Here is an 11,065-nt window from a genome sequence, read left to right on the forward strand (position 1 = left end):
TGCCAGCGGAGCCTTAAGCCATTGTCGTGAACCAAAGGCAGGGACAATGCTTTCCTGGGTGCCGTAACCCTATGTAAGGGCAGAGATACCTGCATTATCAATGATTACGGCCCCTGTAACTGGTTTCCCATAGGTTGCACTTATTTACATGTGCTGAAAAATGTCTAAAGACAAATATATAATCAATTGTCAAAGCATATACCCTACCTTGGAAAAAGGATAGTTTCTGTTCACCGTTATCCATAAAGTTCATGACATCTACTAAATTAAACATTGCAAGGTACCTCTCCAGTTCTTTTCTCCTTCGGTCACATAATTAGGGGTATTTAGAAAGGTACTATAATCCCCATCAGACATATTAAAATCACTACAAATCACTACATTCAGTAGATTGCGTTGGCACTGAGCCTGTAAAATTGTAAGAAAATTTAATAAAAACAAAAAATTACTATTTGTTCTGTTGCTAAAATCATTATTGTAAACATTATTAAAATAAAGATACATGAATGATTGGGGCTCGTCATTCAGGTGTTACTTTGGACAGCTGCTGTGATAGTTACAATTTAAATAGATCAAACATCACAAAGGTGATGGGAGGACTTCTTTCCAAGATGTCCAACCACTGGCAATTGCTCAGGGTAGCATTCCAATCCATCGTTCTTTTGCCCACCATGCCACCTCAGTTTGGGGGCAAAACCAGTCTTGGGCTGCTTGTCTTCTGGTTCTGGAAGGGCATGGGCTGGCAATTCAGGCTGAACTGTTCTATTTGAGAAGGACCAAGAATAATTTGCATATTGCTGGGTCTTAAACTGAGGTGTCATGGTGGACAAAAGAACAATAATTTGGAATACTATCCTCGAGTAATTATCAGTGGTTAGACTTATTGCAAGCATTCCTCTAATCACATTTCTGTGTTTGATATAATGCCCTAAGTGGCCAGGGTATGGCCATATGTGGGTCCCATGCTCACTGTGCCACTGGAAGCAAGCTATACCTGTCTGATGAGCCCCAATCGGGGCAAAACCGGTTTTGGGTTGCAAAAGAACGATGAGTTAGAATATTACCCTGAGTGGTTGCCAGTAGTTAGACTTATTGCAAGCATTCCTCCCATCACATTTGTGCGTTTGGTCTGTTAAAGTTATATGCAATGGGTGTTAAAAAATAGAACTACAAGCACATGGCCACCACTTTTAGGCTGTGGCGTATTTTTTTCTTTGCTTTTTTTGTGCCATATGCTTGCATATGTTTTTTTAAAGAAATGCAACTATCACAGCAGCTGATTATATGTTGGAAGCACACACCAATCATATCAATTACAGTTTCGTACAGAATAGACAGAATTAATAAAGAGCAATTGATTTCTTGTCTTGTCTTAAGGTGTTGTTTTTTTATTTCATTTTCTTCAGAAGACCTTCTCTTGGCCTTGGCCAACACGTGTTTCGTAATTTCTTGGAATTAACCCTACGACTTCATCAGGGTCAAAGGAGGTATATAGTACCTGATATAGTGTGGAAATTCAGTAATCTGACCTCCTGTCTGGGAGTGACAAGATAGGAGGTCACACATTTGGTGTTCTCAGGTATATCCTTGTATCATATGTAGATTGCCGTTGGATATGGTGGTATAAATTCAAAGAACAGTATTCCTTCCAAAATGATGCTGAAAATATTTTCCTATGTAATAATGCACTAGTTGGCAGAAATTATGCTGCATCAGCTGGCCAAAGTAACATCCATTTATTTTCCCAGTGCTTGTTGTACGTATCATGCCTTTTTTTGGTGCCATGCAGTAACATACCATGCTTTCCTCTAAAAAAACAAGCAAACAAACAACTATCTCCCCTGTTCTCAGTCTGTTCCACATCTCCAAAACAGGCATACACGTTGACACTGTACTGTGTTGGAAGAGCTCGAAGCGCTATCAGCTTGTGCCTGGGGCGGGCTCATTGGCAATGTTGAGGTTCAAGAAAGGACAAATGTCGGGTACCACTAGCCCAGAAATGGCAGGCCCCAACACCATCTTCCTGCCACGCCATGTAAAACGTCTGTGTGAATACTGCAAAATGATGGGGGTTTTGTGAGCATATGACGGAGGCAGCAGTGGAGACATGGATGCCGCCATGTTATTGGGTTCGCCTTTGAGCTGCAGTTGTTGGCAAGTAAACTATTTTTTGTACAGCATACAGATATCTCAATACTTAGATTTGAAATCCTTCAAGAGTGTTGTTATGCTTTGCATAATATCATTTTTCCTCCCCAACACTCCACAACCTTCTACCTGCCCAACTCCTTAACTTCTTAGCTCCTGTTCATAGCATCATTTCCTGTGGTGTATATTTACTAATCTTTACACAAACAGCACCAAGGTAAAATCTGCAGTGAAACACTGAGCTGATGGAGACAAGGAGTGCAGCACCATGTTTACAAACAGACTACACTAAAAAGAGATTGTGAGGCATGCTAAGAATTGAGCTTTGGCACAAAGGAATTGGCTTCTAGGCCACCGGCATTCCCTAGGCCCTGCATTCTGTGTCTTGTTTGTCAGTTTGTGGCCCTGTTGAAGAATAGAAACACATATACGCATCCACATTACATGATGGAGGAGCCAGGATTTGGCAGGGGCGTAGCTTCAGGGGATTGTTTGGGGGTGTTACACTCCCTAACAAATGCTTTATCTGCTTGGTAGTTGGGTGCAGGGACTCCCACTTGGAAAGGCAGTTTTGGTTTTCATTTGGCCTTGGCTGCATTGCAGTAGTAAGAAAAAAACGCCCATCCCACACCCATCCACATAAAGCAGGAAAGGAGAACAAAAAGAAAACAAGTGATGTACTTTAAAACCTAATTGCCCTTATGTTCCAAATACAAAGCTATTTATCACCAAGTACTCAACAGCGAGTTGGACAATGGGAACACTCTCTACGACGGGATCACCAAGCAACTCACTTGAAGACTACAGACCATCCAGAACTCAGCAGCAAGACTCATCCTCAACCTCCCACACGGAACTCACATTACACCACACCTCAGGGAACTATGATGTCTTCCAGGACACAAGCATGCTCAATTAAAACTCCTCACACACATTCGAGGCACTCCACAGCTCAGGCACCACCTACCTGAAAATTCAACCGCATCTCCTTCCACCAACCACCCCGATATCACCTCTCCACAAGAGTCTTACTTGCTAACATCTCTCACACACACACACACACACACATACACACACACGCACACACAGACACACAGGCACACAGACACACCTGGTTGTAGATTTGTAGTTTTACTCACACAAAAATATTTGTGTGAGTAAAACCACATATGAGTGCAAACCTCACTGCTCTGATTTCTTTTTTTTAAAGTTGATTTGCACTCAGATTAAGCTACTCAAGTGTGCTAGTCTGAATTATGCGCAAAAACAATGTTGAGTCTTGCGAAGGGACAAATGTGGGGCTACCACTAACACTGAGGTGGCAGGCCTCAACACCATCTTTGCGCTATGTCATGTAAAAAGTGTGTGGCAAATACTGCCACATGATGGGGGGTTGTGGGCATATGGCTGTGGCAGTGGCAGAGGCATGGATGCTTCCATCTGATTAGGGCTATACCTGACTTTGCACTGTAGTTGGTGGCAAATGAACTATTGTTTTTGTACAACATACCGACACCTTAATGCTTAGATAGATTTGAAATACTTCAGGAGTTTTATACTTTTCATAATTTCACTTTTCTGTCCCTGTCGTACAGCTTGTACCACCTCTGTAAAACTGTGCGTTTGTTGGACAATATAAATGTCAGAATTGTGCCAGAATGATTCAGAGCACACCCTCATCAGGGCCGGACTGGGAACCAAAACCGGCCTTGGCAAAGTGCTCAGCCGGCCCCCGGGGCTTGGGGGGGCCGCCGATCTCTTTGCCAGGGCCGGTTTTCGGCCGATTTTGTTACAGGACCGATTTTGCAGCTATGCTGCAAAAACGGCCCTGTAACAAAAACGGCCCCCAGGGGCTCAAAACCGGCCCCCACCCGTGCGGCGCACCGGGGGATTGCCCGGTGCCCGCTACGGCCAGTGCGGGCCTGACCCTCATGATATGTTGGCCTATATCCCAGCTACCCCACAGTGCACCATCTGCACCACTAACCTTACAGGGTAACACATTTGCATGTGCAACCTCAGAACATGACACCCCAGGTTCCCCAAGGAAATTGTGGTAACAGATTTAGAACCCTTTCACTTGGCCTCTCGTGCATACCCAAAGAAATACACAAGAAATACTCAGCAAGGCATTTCAATATTTATTGAAGCTTTGGGATTCTTGTATAAAATATGTGGGATGCGATAATCAATAGAATGAACAGATTAGAGTAATTAGTGTTACAAGAATAGTGAAAAAGAGGAACATTTCCGCTATTGTGCTATGACAGTGAGTATATAGAGGCATATAAGTACTGTGTATAGGGAACTCCTACCTAGTGCTCCCTAATCTAGTCTGACCTAGGGTGGGTGATCTGCCAAATCCCTGCCCAGGTGGTCTAACTCAACATTACCTGCGGGTAAGTGTCATCAGGCTGTCCGTCATGGTGTAGAGCTGGACATTCCTCGTGTTGGTAAACAGGAATCAGCTGAGCTGGAATTCTGGCATGTTTGTGACCTAGCAGTGTCAGCTAAGTGCTCCTCTTCTCTAAACAAGAAAGTGTTTCTGTATATATAATAACAGCACTCGTGGCCACGTCGCAACCCCTGTCAGGCCGCAATTGTTTTTTTTAGTAGGATAGCGTTTTGCCTTCTGCACAATAACATAAATAACATTTACGCAGTGAACGTTACCCCTTGTACTGAATATTTAAGGTGTCGTGATACTGTGCCCACGAAGTGGAAATGTAAGCGATGCAGATTCGAAGAATGATACCCTGCATGGTTACGCATGCCAATGTATGTCAAAAGTCACCGTCTTTAACCCCTTCCCCGCTCATGACTGAACCGTTCCGTCATGAGCCACGGTTGCCGTGTGCTCATGACGGAACGGTTCCGTCATGACAATCCTGTTGGCGGCCGCTCCGCCTGCGCGGCGCTGTTTCCCCGCCTGTGCGGGGCGACAACGCAAATGGGCGGAGTCATGACGGAACCGTTCCGTCATGAGCACAGCTCAACTGTGGCTCATGACGGAGCGGCTCCGTCATGAGCACAGGCCCACCGCGCTGCCCCCCTGCCCCCCCAGCGCTGCAGCGGAATGTCCGCGGCAGCGAAGGGGTTAAAAGAGAAAGAGAAGTGTGAGCATGTAAATGGTAGCGTTTCTAACGGGTGCTATCCTGACCACGTGATACTCCATCACTCCATCACTCCACAACCTTCTACATTCCCAACTCTTTAAGCAGACCACCTCCTGCTCATAGTATCATCTCTTGGGGCCCAGGTTTACTAATCTTTGCACAAACAGAACTGAGGTTAAACCTGCAGCGCTACATTCTGCAAATCGAGAAAAAGAGTCAGTGCCATATTTACAAAGAGACTTTGCTGAAACAAAGTTGATGAGCAATGCTAACGTTACTCTAATATGAATCTACCTTGAAAAAACAAAGACAAGAGGTGTTTGGCGAAACAGGAACGGTTGGTTTAATCAAACACTATGGCCGGGAGTGCCATAGTGTCTTTTTATACATTTCTTGAAGCATCATAAAACAATTCATAGATACTGTTTTGGGAGTGGAATGTGGGTCTTGTCATGAAGCCATAAATTACTTCCAACTGATGACAATTGCAGGTGGGTCTCAACCTTGCATGGAGACAATGAAAGCCAGTGGGTAACATGTCCAAATGTCCAGCATTGGAAGCGTGTAATCACTGCATGTTAGGTGTGTGCGGTGTCCTGATTGGCTGAGTGTTCCTAACTTCATGTGGCATCTAACTTTATGGTGTTTTTGGAACGCGTGCCCCTCCGACCATGTGTGTCTTATTGGGGCCATTCTCTTAGGACCATTGTGTTGTCGCTGCCTATCTTTGGGACTAATCTCGGTTTTTCTTGTTAGCAAGTTTGTCCTGATGGTTATGTGCCACCCCACCTGTGATCTGTCAATCAGTAGCCTCAGGCCTAGGGCGCAGGGCGTGCCTGAACACATATTTCTGACTTGGGTTGATGGAGAAGTCATATTGGAGGATTTCAACAACAGTGATTCGATTTCGTTTTTGTACATACACGTATCATTGCGTACATCAACATCAATATTAACACTAAGCATTGAGCGTTGGCACAAAGTCAAGTGATTAGTTTCTTGTGGTTACTCAAGGTGCAACCTCAAGTCAATAGGTCTACACAATGAACACTACTGAAGGATAAGTTGCACAAAATGTATAATTTTGCAGTAATTACATGTTATGCATGGGAACATCATGCAATTTTCCTTCACCCCCTTTTTTGTGCCTGGTTTCATTTGATGCTAGGAATTGATGTAAGGCCTGATCTGGATATTTTAGAAGAACTGGCCTTGTGTTAAATTCAATTGTAGTTTGTGATATTCCCACCATCTCTTCACCCGCATTTGCCTCGATAATATGATGAGTTGATGCTTCGTGCTGAAAACCCATTTGTTCTGTGCTCACGGCAGGTGTCTGGGGCAAATTGTATTTTGATTAATGCTACTGTCATGTTCACTCCCATGTTAAAAATAGAAAATGAGACCTTAGTTGGGCAAGCCATGGTGAATGTTGAGAAACCTTGGGCCCTCCAGTTTTACTGTCCAAGGTAGGCCCCTAGGCTTTGAATGGGAGGACTAGATGTTAGACGGTCTCCCTTCAGAGGTGAATTTCAGTGTCTTGGTGAAGGGTATAGTAGGGAGGGTGGTGAGGGGACGCCACCCTCAGATCGAAAGAGGTGTCACAGGAAGATGAACTTATAGGCAAACTCGGAAACACCCCATCCATAAAGCCCAGTCGAAATGGAGCAGCCATTTAAAACACCGGCTAGACTGGAGACATGTCACAGCAGCTTGTATGTTAGTACTCCTACTTGCTAAACAGGCAGATGTCGAGATACGTTTTACTTCTGATCAACTGAAAGGGCTAGTTTCAAGTATGGCACATGTAGTCCTGTAGGGAAATGGAGAAATATCAGAGCTTAAAAGGTGAGGCTCTAAGCATTGCTTGGCTTGTGCTCCATCTTTTTTGGCTGGGTTGCTGATCTAGTTTGAGGGTTGTCACTCATGGGCGTAAGCCAGGCTTCCCACTGTTCAGGGCCCCCTCATCACATTCTGCATGGAGGCAGGAGTCCTTTCTCTTTACACAACTGTTATCCCAGTTATGAAATAGGTTCTGGCCTGGTCAGAGTGTTGCTTCCTTTCCCTCCTTTATTTGAGATAAAGAACATTCTTTGATTGGTCTTCTGGGCCTGCTATGACTAACACGCATTGGAAAAGTCAGTAGATCTAGACTATGCAAGAGGTATTGGCTTTGCCAATATGTTTTAGCCTTGTTGTACACCAGCGTAGCTTCTGTTCAGCATGGCTAAAAGTTAGTGGGGTAAAGGAGAGTGGAGTGTTATAAAGTGGAGTAGAGTGGAGTGGAGTGTTATGGAGTGGTGTGGAGTCATGGAGTGGTGTGGAGTGGCGTAGAGCTGTGTCAAGTTTTCTTTTTGTTTGCCTTTTCCAAAAAAGCAAAGAATACATCAACTTTGCACCCAACAGTGCCACATACACTTGATCAGATTATCTGTGCAATAGTATTGCCACAAGTGCAGACATCAAAACTACACAGCCAGCGAAGCCCATTGCCCCTTAGACACCATCCTCTACGACTCTTCCGGGACTGACAGGAAATATGCAGTAAGAGGACTCCAAATGTCTTTTGGCCTCGAGGGTTATGGTAACTCTTCCACTTATAGTTCCATTTGGTCACTGCAGTATGCCAGATCCGAGAGCCACTACCGTTTGGTGGGTATTGCTCATTTGCCCCTGTACAGAGCAACTCTGCTTTGCCAACAGCAGGGCCACTGCCACAAGCTTATGATCAGCCAGCTGCAAACCTTTGACCCATCCCAGTAAACACACTCCAGGACTACAGTCCACCAGCTCGAACACTGTAGCTGCCAGAGCATCTGTAATTTGAGTCCAGAATATCCTAACAGAAGTGCACAACCAGGCCAGATGCAGAAAATTTGTGTCTGCTGTTCCACATCGCACACAGTTCGCATCCCCCTTCAGACCTTATTTGCATAACTTGGCAGGTGCATAGTACATTTGGTGTTGAACATGTATGATGTGCAGGTTACAGTTGGATGTAAGCATACTCATCTGTGTGTAGAAAAATTCCCAATTAGCAAGTACCAGTAGCCTATCAAGTACTTCATTCAATTTCCCCAACACTCAATCCGGGGTCGTTGGTATATCTGTTTGTGACACAACATATAGTTTAGTGATCAGACTCCTGTGTGTGGTAACAGTGAGCAAGGTTTGTAGTGCACAAAGTGTAGGGGGCACCCTAGGGAATTGAGGATATAACTTGCAATTGGCAGCTCTTAGGCGATAGTGGGTGAATGTCAGTAACGGTGTACGCTGCTGTGTGTGTGTGATATCATTGAGGGCTACAAAATTGCCATTGGGGTAGGCATCACCCATGATTTTCAGCCCAGCATGACGAAGCAGTCCCAACACTGAACCTTCCTGTGTGACCGATATGGAAAGGTAAATGCAGTGGGAGCACTGGCACATATAAAGAGGTCTTACCAGCCCACGCTGTGAATGTCCACCAAGCTTTCATTGTGGTGTAAACCATGTCGATTTCCATTTGTGTCACCCCCTCGCATTTATGCAGTAGTATTGGCAGGAGAGGAATGGGGTAAGCACCATCATGCACTACAGCAAGGTGTGGCACATAATCATGCGGAATGTACCAGCAGTGCGAAAAATTGGCCTGAGCACATAAATATTATGATTGTAATTCAGGTGCATTAAAGCCCCCGCAGGCATACAGAAGCGTGAGTATATCCCATCAGAGCCTAGGCTCTTTCCCATCCCATGCCAGTGCAATCATGTGTGCCTGGAGTGTTTTAAAAAGGTGTTGTGGTAGTATAATGGAAATATTAATTAAATAAATAGAGAAACTTAGACAGCACTACAGTTAGACTTGGCTTTTTCTGTGGGTTCACCCCCCGACTTTTTGGGTTTTAGTGTCCTGTTTTTTACCTCGTTTTTGTTAGTTTTAGGACCCTGTGCAATTTTACCCCTGCTATTCAGGTCTAAAGTGCATATGCTTTCCAGGTAAATTGTCTTACTGATTTGTATATCCATGATTGGCATATTTGATTTACTAATAAGTCCCTAGTAATGTGCACAGGTGTGCCCAGGGCCTGTAAATCAAGTGCTACTAGTGGGCCTGCAGCACTGATTGTGCCACCCGCAGAAGTAGCCTTTCAAAGGTGTCTCAGACCTGCCACTGAAGTGTCTGTGCACCGTTTTTACTGCCATGTCACCTTAGCAAGTGCACCCACTTGCCAGGCCCAAACCGTCCTTTTCCTTACATGTAAGTCACCCCTCAGGTAAGCCCAAGTTACCCTTATGGGCAGGGTGCAGTGTATGTGAAAGGTAGGACATGTGCTGGTGTGTTTTACATGTCCTGATAGTGGAATACTGTCTATTTAGTTTTTCACTTTTGGAAGGTTCTCTGTCTCATATGCGAACACGGGAGTTGCCTTGTAACATTTTACAAGCTTAACTCTCTTTTGCGATAAGATAGAGAAATTAAGTTTAGTATGCCTGAACTCAGAATTTAAGAATACATCTTTTAGTAAAGATGATTTTTATTTTTGAAAATGTCACTTTTAGAAAGCGCACAAACACACAATGCCAAAACTGACTGATCATTTTCAACCTCAGTTTATTCGTGACCACTATACTCAATAAAAGCGATCACCATTTTTTTAACATCATATAAATACTTTTGTTTTTTTGTCTCACACAGAAGACAAAAGCCCAAAAAATCATGAATGTTCTTCCCTCCCACTGTTCTTACATGCTGTCAATGTACATTTTCTCATTACGGAAGACCATCTTCCACGTCAAACTGTAATCAGTAGACACACTGAAATAGACTACCCTGACTCACAGCAGATTGAAATAAAGTGTCTCTATAGAAAGGAAAACAACAAATCCTTTTTTTGATTCGTTCATCACAATCTTCCCATATAGCTCTTCGTGAGGGACTCACCGCTCATGCACCGTTAGAAACCATAAGTGCAGCTATCCAATCTAATTTAAAACAAATTTTGATTGGGTCATCATCTCTCCAACATTTGCTGTGATTTTGGTCCCTGGAAGAGGAATCCTGAGATATGTAGTGTTAAAAACTTCACCTGGCTACAGTAGTCTTGTTTTGTTAGGGGTGCACAGTCCATGGAAAAAGAGCTTATGAATTCATTGTAGTGTCATGTATATCATACTTACTTTCAGCTCTTGTTCTGGACATTGAAAAATCGGAACTGATTTATTACTGTATATTCTTATTTTCTTTTGTGTATGTTTGTATCCACTGTCGTGTAATAATTTCTATAGGTGACAGGGAAAAACATTCATGATTTGTTTCGCATTGGTCTTCTATGTGTGACAAAAACCAAGAGTATTTTTTTTATGTTAAAAAATAAATGGTGATGGCTTTTATTGAGTATAGTTTTCACGAATTAACTGAGGTTGAAAAGTATCAGTCAGTTTTGGCCTTGTGTGTTTGTGTAAATTTCAGGTAGCTCAGCCTCATCGACTATAAAAGCCCAACCCCCTTTTTTTGTGTACAACTTTTAGAAAGTGGGTATTTTCTTGCACAAGTATCCTGTGTGTCTCTGCCATTTGTGTATTCCTTGTCTGGGTTTAGATTGACAGGAGCATGGGATGTGCATTCATACTAGACAGACACAAGGGGGGAGGATTTGAGATGTGTCCTGCCTTTGCTGGGTGACTCATAGCTATGCTGAATAGACCCGGCTGCATTTAGAATACTGGGAGAAGTTGTTGCTTGCACCTGAATGGACTGTGGTGAACCTGGCCTGAGCCATTCTGAACTGGTTTACGTGAGCCAGAGGAGCTTTGTTTGT

Source organism: Triturus cristatus, chromosome 1_2, assembly GCF_964204655.1.
Source record: "Triturus cristatus chromosome 1_2, aTriCri1.1, whole genome shotgun sequence".
Taxonomy (NCBI): Eukaryota; Metazoa; Chordata; class Amphibia; order Caudata; family Salamandridae; genus Triturus; species Triturus cristatus.